The 10,823-nt window shown below is 43.1% G+C and overlaps 2 pseudogenes; both read right to left on the bottom strand.

Moving 5' to 3' along the window:
* The window catches only part of LOC102832195, a 10,290-nt pseudogene extending 5,764 nt beyond the window's left edge, over positions 1-4,526 (bottom strand).
* Positions 4,527-7,660: 3,134 nt separating this feature from the next.
* On the bottom strand, positions 7,661-9,647 carry LOC102832574 (annotated as a pseudogene).
* Positions 9,648-10,823: the final 1,176 nt, after the last annotated feature.

The raw sequence follows: 10,823 nt of genomic DNA on the forward strand, positions 1-10,823 counted from the left end.
GACCCAGAGAGGCTAAACTATCAGTGTATCAGACTGGCAGAGCCACTACGTGTATTACTACTTCTTCCTAGCTGGGTAGCTCCCCATGTGGTTGAATGCCCCAGTGCCTTCCTCGTCTGCTGTTTGCTGGAGACTATCAGTATTAATGCCTATACCATCTGTTTCAGACTTGGTGGTGGGGGAGAAGGACTTTGGGGTAGGGGTGGGAGATGCTTCTCTCTTGAGTCTGTTCTAAAAAGATACAGAAGGTTAATGTGACAAGAACTTAGATATTGGGTGGGAGTTAAGGGCTTTCTGAAGTCCAACCAGAGGAAACTGAGGACTCTCCAGACTATTGGTCCCATCACCCATTCCCACCAGCCAGACCTTGGGTCTCCACTGTCATTGCCTCTCAGGTTGACCTCAGCACTGCCCCTGCCCCTCTTCTAGATGTTCTCGTTAATTCTAAAATACAGATTCTCCAGTGAAGAAGCTAGGTTCTTAGTCAACCGATGGCCTTCTCATTACCTGTCCCTCCTCTCGGCCCCTCCATCATCTTTGAATTCACTGTGATTATAATACCAAATCCACTGCCCCTGAGACTATTGAGACCCTGAGGAACTGCTCCACAGAATTGCCAAGACTGGAGATATTTATGGAAGCAGATGGCCACGTCTTTCTCCCATAGAGTGACTGGTTGGCAGGAATCACTGACTTTTCACTTAGCAGCCAATCATTTTAACCACTGCATCACCAGGGCTCCTCTAGAATCAATATTCCCACAAACCCAAATCTACTGTCATCAAATCAATTTGGACTTGTGGCGCTGTGGGCTAATACGTCAGACTGCAAAGTCCTCTGAACTGCAAGTTCGGCAGTTCAAGCTCACCAGCTGCTCCTTGGAAACCCTATAAAGGGTCGCTATGGGTCAGAATCGACTCAACAGCACTTAACAACAACAAAGACCTTATGTATAGTTTTTGAAGTGGTAACTCTTTACAGGAACAGAAAACCTTATCTTTCTCCCTTGGAGCTGCTGGTAGATTTGAACTGCTGACCTTGCGGTTAGCGGCCTAACTCATAACCCACTACAATATGCCTCCTACCTTATCTATTTTGTCTCAGAATGGGATTGTCTTTAGGGAAACAGAATAGGGGAACAATCTAGATTTCCCTTCCCAAAAAGAACTCCAAGACATCAAAAGTTGTTACTGATTGATTTGGCTCCCAACCATAATGTATTAGACCTAGTCCTTGCAATAATGGGGGAAGGAGAGAGGGGTTCCGGCAAGTTGCCCATAAAGAGACATCTTGGAAAGTGTATCCTCCCACGTGCGGGCAGCCACAGCCCCCTCCCTTTCTGAGCCACGCCGCTGGGTCAGCACTCTGCCAGGCTGGAGTCTCTGATTCTGCGCACATCAGCGAACTTCTCTCGGGGCAGAACGATCAGGCTGGAGGCTCCTACAGTGGATGGCCTGAGAGCCGTCCAGGATCTGCTCACTGCTCACACGCAGTCACTTAACTTGAGAGTAGACTGCACACACATTGGAGAGCAAAAGCCAGCCCTGCAGTTGTGCGTTGAATTAATGAAGGCAAATTAGCTGGGGATTTGTGTTTGTTGTATGGGAATGGTGGTGGCAGAGTAAATCTTCCAAATTTAAGTGTATTTGATGTTAATTGCATAAAGTAGCATAGATTTGTAGCTTGAAATCTCATCTATGGGGAGCTGGAGTTGGGACTGGTTGATTTCTTTTATTATCCACTAAATGTTTGTATTTACTTGAGAAGCACGGATCTATTTCTGAATAGCTCTACAACTTTAAAGTGTTTTAAGAATCTTCTTTTTAATACCACCTAGTTAATTGCGCCATGATAGCTCCTAAATGGGTCATTATATCTATCAGTCTTGAGTGCTGCTGTAGATGTAATAGCTCCCGTCATAATACTACATTCTTTTTTTTTTTTTTTAGAGCATTTGGAAAGCTGAAAATTAAACATCCCTCAATCTGCTATCATTCTAATCATTGCTTACCTCAGTACCAACGAAATATGAGAAGACTTCATAGAGTTCATAGAAAAATTCCAAAACATTCATGGAAAAATTCCATGATCTTTTCATTCCATTTTTCCAATGAATTTTTGAAGCCCCCCCCCCATATAAATGAAACTCCACAACATCTAGTAAACTATTCCCAATGCTCTGATGATGGAATATGGGTTTAGTGTAGATACATCTCTTCCTTCCTTTCCCTCTCTGTACTCACTGAACATGTTTTCTTTGTTATGGCTGGTTTCTGTCTTAGGCACTGTTTGGGATCTCAGTGGGGAGAGAATTGGGATGAAGGAGGAAGGGGTGGCAGTGTGATCGCATCCATGTGGGGCCTGAGATTGCTGTGGTGTCTGCCTGTTGTTATTGCGTTGGCTCCTGAGGCATGCCCAAGGCAACACATGCCGGCCCATCCTGCATCTTCTCCATAATCAATAGTTACGGTGGGACAGCCAGGACTCAGAGTGTTCACCAATTTCAGAAGAGATCACCAAGCCTTTCTTCCTATTCCTTCTCAGTCTGGAAGCTTCATTAACATCATAGTAACATGCAAGCCTCCACTAACGGACAGGTCGGAGCTGTACACATGTACATCTCCCAGGAATCAAACTGGGGTCTTCCCACATGAAAGGAGAGAATTCTCCCACTGAACTACCAGTATCACTGGCTAGATAGTAACTCATGCTAAAAACTGGACATGCACTCAGCATACAAAGCCTAGAAGTGATCAGGTATGGGGCAATACTGGACCTTAAGCTTGGTGTTCCCAACACATGCCAATACACCATCGATGGGATTGTTAGGTTCTGTTATGTTGATTTTAACTCTTTGTGACCACATAAGACAGAGTAGGGCTTTCTAATCTGTAATCTTGCTCTTTGTTGTTGTTTAATTTTTCATTGAGTGGGTGAGCTTTCAAGGAACCCTGGTGGCACAATGGTTAAGCACTCAACAGCTAAGTGAAAGGTCCATGGTTCAAACCCACCCAGCAGCTCTGAGGGAGAAAGACCTGGTCATCTGCTACCACAGAGATTACAGCCTCAGAGGTCTACCAGGTGAACAGTAACACTAGGGAATGCACACTCCTTAGAACATTCAATCGTTCCAGATCAAAGGGGCAGCATTTGCCTGATGACAAGGTTCAGAAGGCAGGAAGTGTTAGGGAAGAAGGAAAGGAAATAGGAAACACAGGGTGGAAGTGCAATGAGTCATGTTGCATTGTGGGGACAACAATCGATCATCTGAAACAAAAGGTGTGTCAATTGTTGGATAGAAAATGGATTTGCTCTCTAAACCACACTCAATTCACAATAGAAAAATAAAAGAACAGCAATGAAAAGCACAAGACTACAGACTAGGAAACCCTACAGAGTAGTTGTCTTCTGTCCTATGGGGTCACTAAATGTCAAAAGAGATTGACTCAACAGAACCTAACCACCCATGCACTTTCCATTTGAGAAGCCCTGTCTGTACCTTACCCTGAGCATCCTCAGCAAAGAATGGAAAGTACAAAGACTCCCCAGTGTAACTTCACCCTTCTCAAGTCCTTCCTCTTAGAGACAAAGCACTATCGTGGTCAGTGAAGCCCAACAAACGAGAACTCTGTACGAATTCCCATCAGCCATGGAGACCTGGTGGCTGGGGAGGAGAGGACTGGGGAAAAGGACACATTTCATTGCTACCAACTTTTGGAACAAAAAGATCTTGTTGGAACTGCTTGACCCTTTTCTCTGCACAATGTTAGTGGATTTGAGTCCCTTTCTTCTAGAAAAACCACATTGGGGGAAGAAAACAAACTAGATTCACTATTCCATCCAGACACTTTCAATTCAGCAGATGGGAGGCATGTTCTGCACAGAGACTGAGCTCCCTAACAGCGATTAGAATTTTGAGTTGGAAATTTCAAAGCTATTCTAAAGTCAATAAACCACTTAGGACAAAAATAAATATAATGTAACCTTGAGATAATTCTTCAAGGGCAGTCACACAGTGGAGCTATCTCATAATAAGCAACTCTGGGTACTTTTGGAACTAGGTTTCTTGGCACCAAGTTCAAAATAACAAAGTTTATGCTCAATTTCACCTAGGCAGATGACAGAACGTTTGTAGGAGGATCCAAAACACATCTAATTTAACTGTCAGAGTGAAACTGTGCTCAGCAGGAATCTCCAAGGTTGGTTTTCCGGAAGTACATCTCCAGGCCTTTTTTCCAAGGAGGCTCTGGGCACATATTACACCACCTGGAGACTCTGTATGCAGTGTGTTGTTAAGTGTTAATTGACGTTAAGTGTCATTGAGCCGGGCCCTGTATAAGGTTTCGGAGTGGCTGATGGGTTTAAACTGATGACCTTGTGGTTAGCAGTCCAGTGTTGATCCTATAGTGCCCCATCAGTACAGAAAGACAATCTTGTAAGTGGACAACCACCACTACAAAAGCTGTGCTCACCTGGCCAATTGTGTCTTCTGGTTGACTGCTCTTTTGCTGTTTCAAACAGACCATAACTTCGCAGACACCGCAGTACCCATGGAATTGACTAGGGCGGTTCAGCCATCCTGCGCTCAGGGTGGTTTACAGGGTCAGATTGACTCTGGTCACAAAAGAAATGTGAGAATTTTCGCATCCTTTGACGACATGATTTATTTATCACGTAAGATCTTTTGAAGAGTTTCCATTCTCTTAGCTATTTATGTGTCCTCATGTGTTTGCAATTCCCCCCAGTAATTAAACCCCACAGATACCCATGGAGTTCTTGTGTGGTGTTTTAGGATAGGCTCTGGACTATAAACTGCTAGGTCGGCGGTTCAATCCACCAGGAATCCAATGAGTCAGAACCAACTCAACAGCATTAGAAACAGCAGATATCAGCAGCTACTGACATTAGACAATGTTTAAATACTTTTTGTTTACACTGTCAAATAATTTATTGATATTGGAGTAAACAAATATTTTCAATGTGTTTGAATCAGAATGAGTATTTAGAATATCTCAGGTTGTTGTTGTTGTGAAGTGCTGTTGAGTTGGTTCCAACTCATGGCAACCCTGAACTGGGTTTCCAAGGCTGTAAATCTTTCCAAGGCTGTAAATCTTTGTAGGAACAGAAAGCCTCATCTGTCTCCAGCAGAGCAGCTGGTGGACTCAAATAGCCGACCTTGTGGTTCGAAGTCTGGTGTGGATCCTACAGAGCTACATGCTTCTCAGTTAGGAAGTGGTAACAAATTATATGATATTGTTATTATATTTGCTTCTCACCATGGATAAGGCAATGGGACTCCTGGTTTGGCACTGTAGAATCAGGACTGGACTGCGAACCACAAGGTTGGCAGTTCAAACCCATTAGCTGTTCCTTGGAAACTCTACATGATCACTATGAGTTGGAACCTACTCAGTGGTACTTAACAACAACAAATGATAAGGCAAATGAGTATTTCAATTTTAAAAGTAAAATAGTGACTTTGTATTGCACACAAAGGTAAATTTAGTCATAAGAGGATACAGATGATGTAATACATACACATGGTTTTTGAGATCTGAGTTTGATAGGATCTTGCCTGAGTGGCTGGCACAAGGCTCAAGAAAACAAAGTTATGATAAGTTCAAAGGATTCATCAAGGAGAAAGATAAAATCTTGTCTACAGTCATTTTACTCCATAAATATCTTAAATAATTTAGCATGCCAATTAGTCATTCTTTGATACCAGATGGAAGTTTATAAAGCATAATTCACAGCTTGGTTGTGTGGCATTCGTGGTTTAATATACTGTAGGAAACAACTTCTTATCACAATAATAATTATTGGGTACTGGAAAGAAGGGTGTTTGTGAGTCATTGAGGGAAAGGTGAAGGGACCCTCCTGTAAGCACAACACACAGCCTTCTTCTTTTTCCTTTGGAGGACAAGCAGAGTTGGGACTGCAGCGAGGCCCTCGGACTCAATGGACGAGTTGACTTCACTCTGTTTCCTTGCTTCAAATAAATTCCCACTGGAGACTGCAGGGCAGGCTTTCAGGTGAGCTGCCAGTTAGTGAAAGGAGGCAAAATTAAAATTGATGGGGAACTGCTGGCCCCAACCCAATGGGACTAAGACCCCTGAACCTACCACGTCCAAACTCCTGAACCGGAGCGATGATACAGGTCCCTGGATGACGTGGCCCCCATCCTGGCTCTCCACAAAGGCCCGGAAGTGTCATTTCTCCCTCCTCCCCAGCTCTGGACTCCAGAATCTTGCTTCTGGATGGATTCCATGAGCGTGCATGTGTAAAGCATCCAGCACGAAGCCCAGCAGACATTAGGATTTAATAAGGATCAGTTTCCTTGTCTATTATAAGTTACACCCACTACAATGTTCATGTGATTCACTTGCCATTTTACCACACAGCACAGTAAGAAGCATGCCCATAATTAAATAAGCACCACTAGGGTAATTCTGTTTTTACATTTATTGATAACATGATTATGCATTTTATGTAAGCTCCAAGCTTTTCTGCTTATGCAGCATCCTTATCTGTTCCTAAATTTCAAAAAAAAAAAAAAAAAAATCATAGTAGCCTCAGAGGGAAGAGCAGTTTTGTGGCTTAACAAGGTGAGAAAGTAGAGAATCTTCCTTAGTGCAGTAGAAACTATCACTGCCCTCGCTGTCCTTCCTGGCCACCCCATTCCCGCTCCCCTGGTACTCCCTGCCACACAACACAGACATTGAGAGGTCACCCCTTTCTTGTTGCTGCCTGCCACGACTTTGTGGTGGTTGGTACGGTTAACTGCCCCTGAGTTTCCTCCCTGTTCAGATACTCCACACACAACTGAACAAAACATTGCCCAGCCTTGCACCATCCCCATGGTGGGATACAGCTGAGACCGTTGGGATGCATAAGTTTTCCATTGGCTGATTTTCCACTGGCTGATCACCAGGCCTTTGGTCCTCGTTGATGTTGGTCTGGAAGCTCTGCTGAGATTACTCAGCACCATAGCCACATGCAATCCGCTACTGACAGATGAAGAATAGCTGTGTAGGAAGTACACTGACCGTGAATCGAACCTAGATCTCCTGCATGGGAGGTGAGGACTCTACCTCCAAACCACCGGTGCCCCCCTGCTCCCCTGTTTGTACGCTGTCAGGTCAGTCCATGTCATTGAGACTCTGATGGATTGACAAAGTGGCAGCATCAATGGGCTCAAGCGTGGCAACAATAGTAAGGCTGGCCCAGGATCAGGCAGTGTTTCGTTCTGTTGTACATAACGTCGCTACAAGTCAGTACCGACTCGATGGCACCTAACAACAAACGACACAGTAGAACCACCAATGGGGTTTCCAAGGCTATCATCTTATGTCATTAGCAGATAGTCTGATCTGTCCTTCCATAGAGTGGTTGGTGGGTTGGAACCGCCAAGTTTTCATTAGCAACCGAGCACTTAACAACTGCACCCCCAGGATTCCTTTGATCCCTTATCCTTAGTGCTTTTTTAAAAAAAATCCAAAATAAAATTTTATTAGGTTTTAGTGTAATAAATTTTTAATCAAATGATTTAAAATGTTAGAATAACGTTCTTCCCCTTTCCCTTTGCCCAATTTGGCGCTGCTTAATTGGACAAATCCCAAACTCATCTGTAACTGAATGAAATTTCTTTTTGTAGCTCCTATTACTTTAACATATCAGAGGAATTTATGTAGCAGGCTAGAGATCAGAAATAAGAGTGAATAGGTGCTTGAATACCACCCATTTTATCCACTAGTAGCACAGTGTGAGCAACAGAATGTAGATTCAAGGCAGTAGGTCCTTGGATGTAAGAGTTTAGACAGAATCTTCCACAAACACAGGTTTTTGCAGTCTCCAAATCTTGGCAAAGATGGAAAGGAGTAATGTAAGTGTCATATGGAATCCTGGCATGGTGCTTTGGGTTAATGCACTGGACTGGAAAGTCAGTTTGAACCACAAGGTCAATGGTTCAAGCTCACCAGTCACTCCTCAGAAACCCTATACAGGGTCACTATGGGCTGGAATTGACTCAACAGCACTTCACAACAGAGAGTCAGAACCAACTCAACAGAACTTCACAACAGCAAAGTCTTACCAGATTCCTGGCGTGTTGCTGTAGGATATGCACTGGGCTGCTAGCGGAAGGTTGGCAGTTCAAATGCACCAGCAGCTTCTTGGAAACCCTATACAGGGTTGTCATGAGTAAGAACTGACCTGACGGCATTTAACAACAACAGCAAAGTCTTACCTATTATCTAATATGGTTCATACAGAAGATTCCAATAAAGTTAATGGTGCTTGTAGTATTAAGATTGGTAGAACTTCTGGTTGTTCAAATGTACTTCCAAATACTCAAGGGATAACTTTTAAAATTCACTAGGCAAAAATGGAAGCTTATGTAGAGATGCTGATAATAAATGTAGATTTTGTTGTCCTATCATGAAAGGAAATCAAATCAGTTCATTATCATCAAGTTTTAAATCTGAAATTCTCCAAGTTGCCAAAATTGTTTAGGGAGTGCTTTAATTTTGTTCTTGCTGAGATTGAAACTCTGAAGGGATTGCTGGAGTGTAGACTGACACAAGGCTACACTAAAGGACTCTAAGTGGTTGTCATTAAGGCTAAGCGTCTTTATATGGTTGTGGCTGAAGTCTAATTTTCTAAGTTTTTTTTAAGCAAAGCGTATGCATGTCAACTCAGACAAGCCCACAATAAGAAGTCTAAAGATGTTTCAGAGAATATGGGAAGTTCTTCCTTAAAGAATAATCCTTTTTGGAAATGATAACCATTTTAGTTTTAAATTTTTTGAAGTGTGAAGTCTTCACTGGTGTGAGGGTTAAAAGTGGTGTTTCACTATCACAACCTTGGTGAGTCTCCTAGCTGACAGGAAACTTTTAAACTGCTGGAATTGGCCTTACTTAGACATAGCCACAGGAGACTTCTTTTACTGAACAGTGGCTTTCCCTTCATCCACAAATTCGGTGAAGACTTGCTCTGTGTTCTCCTTTGTTGTTATTGCTAAGTGCCATCAAGTCAGTTCCAACCCACAGTAACTCTGTATAGGATTTCTGAGGAGCAGCTGGTGAGCTTGAACCACCAACCTTGCAGTTCAAATGGCTTTGCAGTCTGGCGCATTAACCCACAGCACCAATAAAGCCAATGATATTGAAGATGGAGAATTCTACAACGTCTGTCTCATAGCGGGTCTGGTGCTTGTCCTTCATGGTGAAGATGAGCAGGCAGGCAGAGTGCAAGCCAATCTGCTTGCTCTTGAACTGGGGCAGTGGCCGACTCCTGGACATCTGCTGACAGAGGCTCAGCACCGCCCAAACGTCCTTGCCGAGGTTCCTCAGGCCCAAGGCCAGCTGATCACCAACACCTCTCAGCACAACTTCATCCCACTGCTTGGTGTACAATCCTTATTGCTTTAAAAAGAATTTTTTTTAAGTGCCACATGTCACTGCTAGCAAAGACCAGACAATTCCCAAGGAATATCCCCTTCCATCTGTTTTCTGGAAGCTTGGACTCCCTATGCTCTGCTCAGCCTTAGCAGTTGGGAAGTGCAATTGGGGTCCATCCTCAGCCTGGATGGACCCCTCATCACAACACTGGCTGGACTGAATGTGGGCTCTGACTTGATGTACAGCCATATTCATGCCTCAATCCCCAGGGCTGTGAGGAAGCGTTTGCATCCGACCTCTCAATGTTGAAAGCGGACAGTAATCGACAAGCCCAGTGACGAGGCTCCTGTTGAGGTATGGTGAAACAAACAGGAACCCTCCATCACAATGTGGATATGAATTGTTGTTACTGAAAATCAATGAGCTCCTTAACCCATTTAGAAAAGCACCCACAGTATCAATGCATCACAGTCCCCTTGATTTATAACTAAAGTCAAGAAATAACAATCACCATAGATAACCAAGTCATCAGTCATTTGAAAATGCACCTGGTCATATCAAAATCAGCTCCCAAGTAAATCGCAGAGACCATTTTCAATAAGCTCACCACAAAATGGAAGCCACCAGTGGGTCTGGTTGCCCATGAAGATCCCCTTATATTAAGTGAAATTAGAAATAAAAACCATGTCACTACCAGCAGGCTCTTGATCCACACTGCTGTTTGTACACACACCCCTATAGCTGCTAAAAAGCAAAGAACAGCACCTTCTCTACGAGGGGATTTCAAAAAGTTCCTCAAAACATGGAATGGAAAGATAATGGCATTTGTCCGTGAACTCTTTGCAGCCCCCTCAGATCAACTCTAGTCAATCTCCAGTGCCCTGGGTACTTCAACCATAGCTTTGCATCTGATAGTTACAGCTGACTTTTCTTACAATAGTAGTACCATTCCTGTTTTCTAACTTTGTAAACGTTTTGCTAAGCGCACACACATTTCCCATCAGACTGAAGAAAATAAAATAGAGGGGGCAATGAAAATCCTAGAGTTCATTACAGTTACCAGGCTTGCAAATGAGAATTGGCATTTGAGCTCCAGAATATTTTTAAACTTCAATATTTTGGAAATAAAATGATTCTTAATTTTCAGGAAGAATTATATGGGCTAGAGATCTGTTATCAGATGAGGTGGATTGTAATAGCTCATTTTTACAATTGGCATCGAAATGAAACAAAAGGGTTGGACAACATAAGTGGATGGAAGCATCCAGAAAGCAGATGAAAGGGGACAGCTGTGAGTACAAACTCTTTTTATTTTAATTCTACAGAGAGCCTAAGTGACCTGCCCAGCTAAATGAATCTAAAAACCAGGTGTGTAAGGCAGCCATACTTCATATAATATAAATACTTCATATAATACAAAGCTTA

Source organism: Chrysochloris asiatica, unplaced genomic scaffold (assembly GCF_000296735.1).
Source record: "Chrysochloris asiatica unplaced genomic scaffold, ChrAsi1.0 scaffold00021, whole genome shotgun sequence".
NCBI classification, from domain to species: domain Eukaryota; kingdom Metazoa; phylum Chordata; class Mammalia; order Afrosoricida; family Chrysochloridae; genus Chrysochloris; species Chrysochloris asiatica.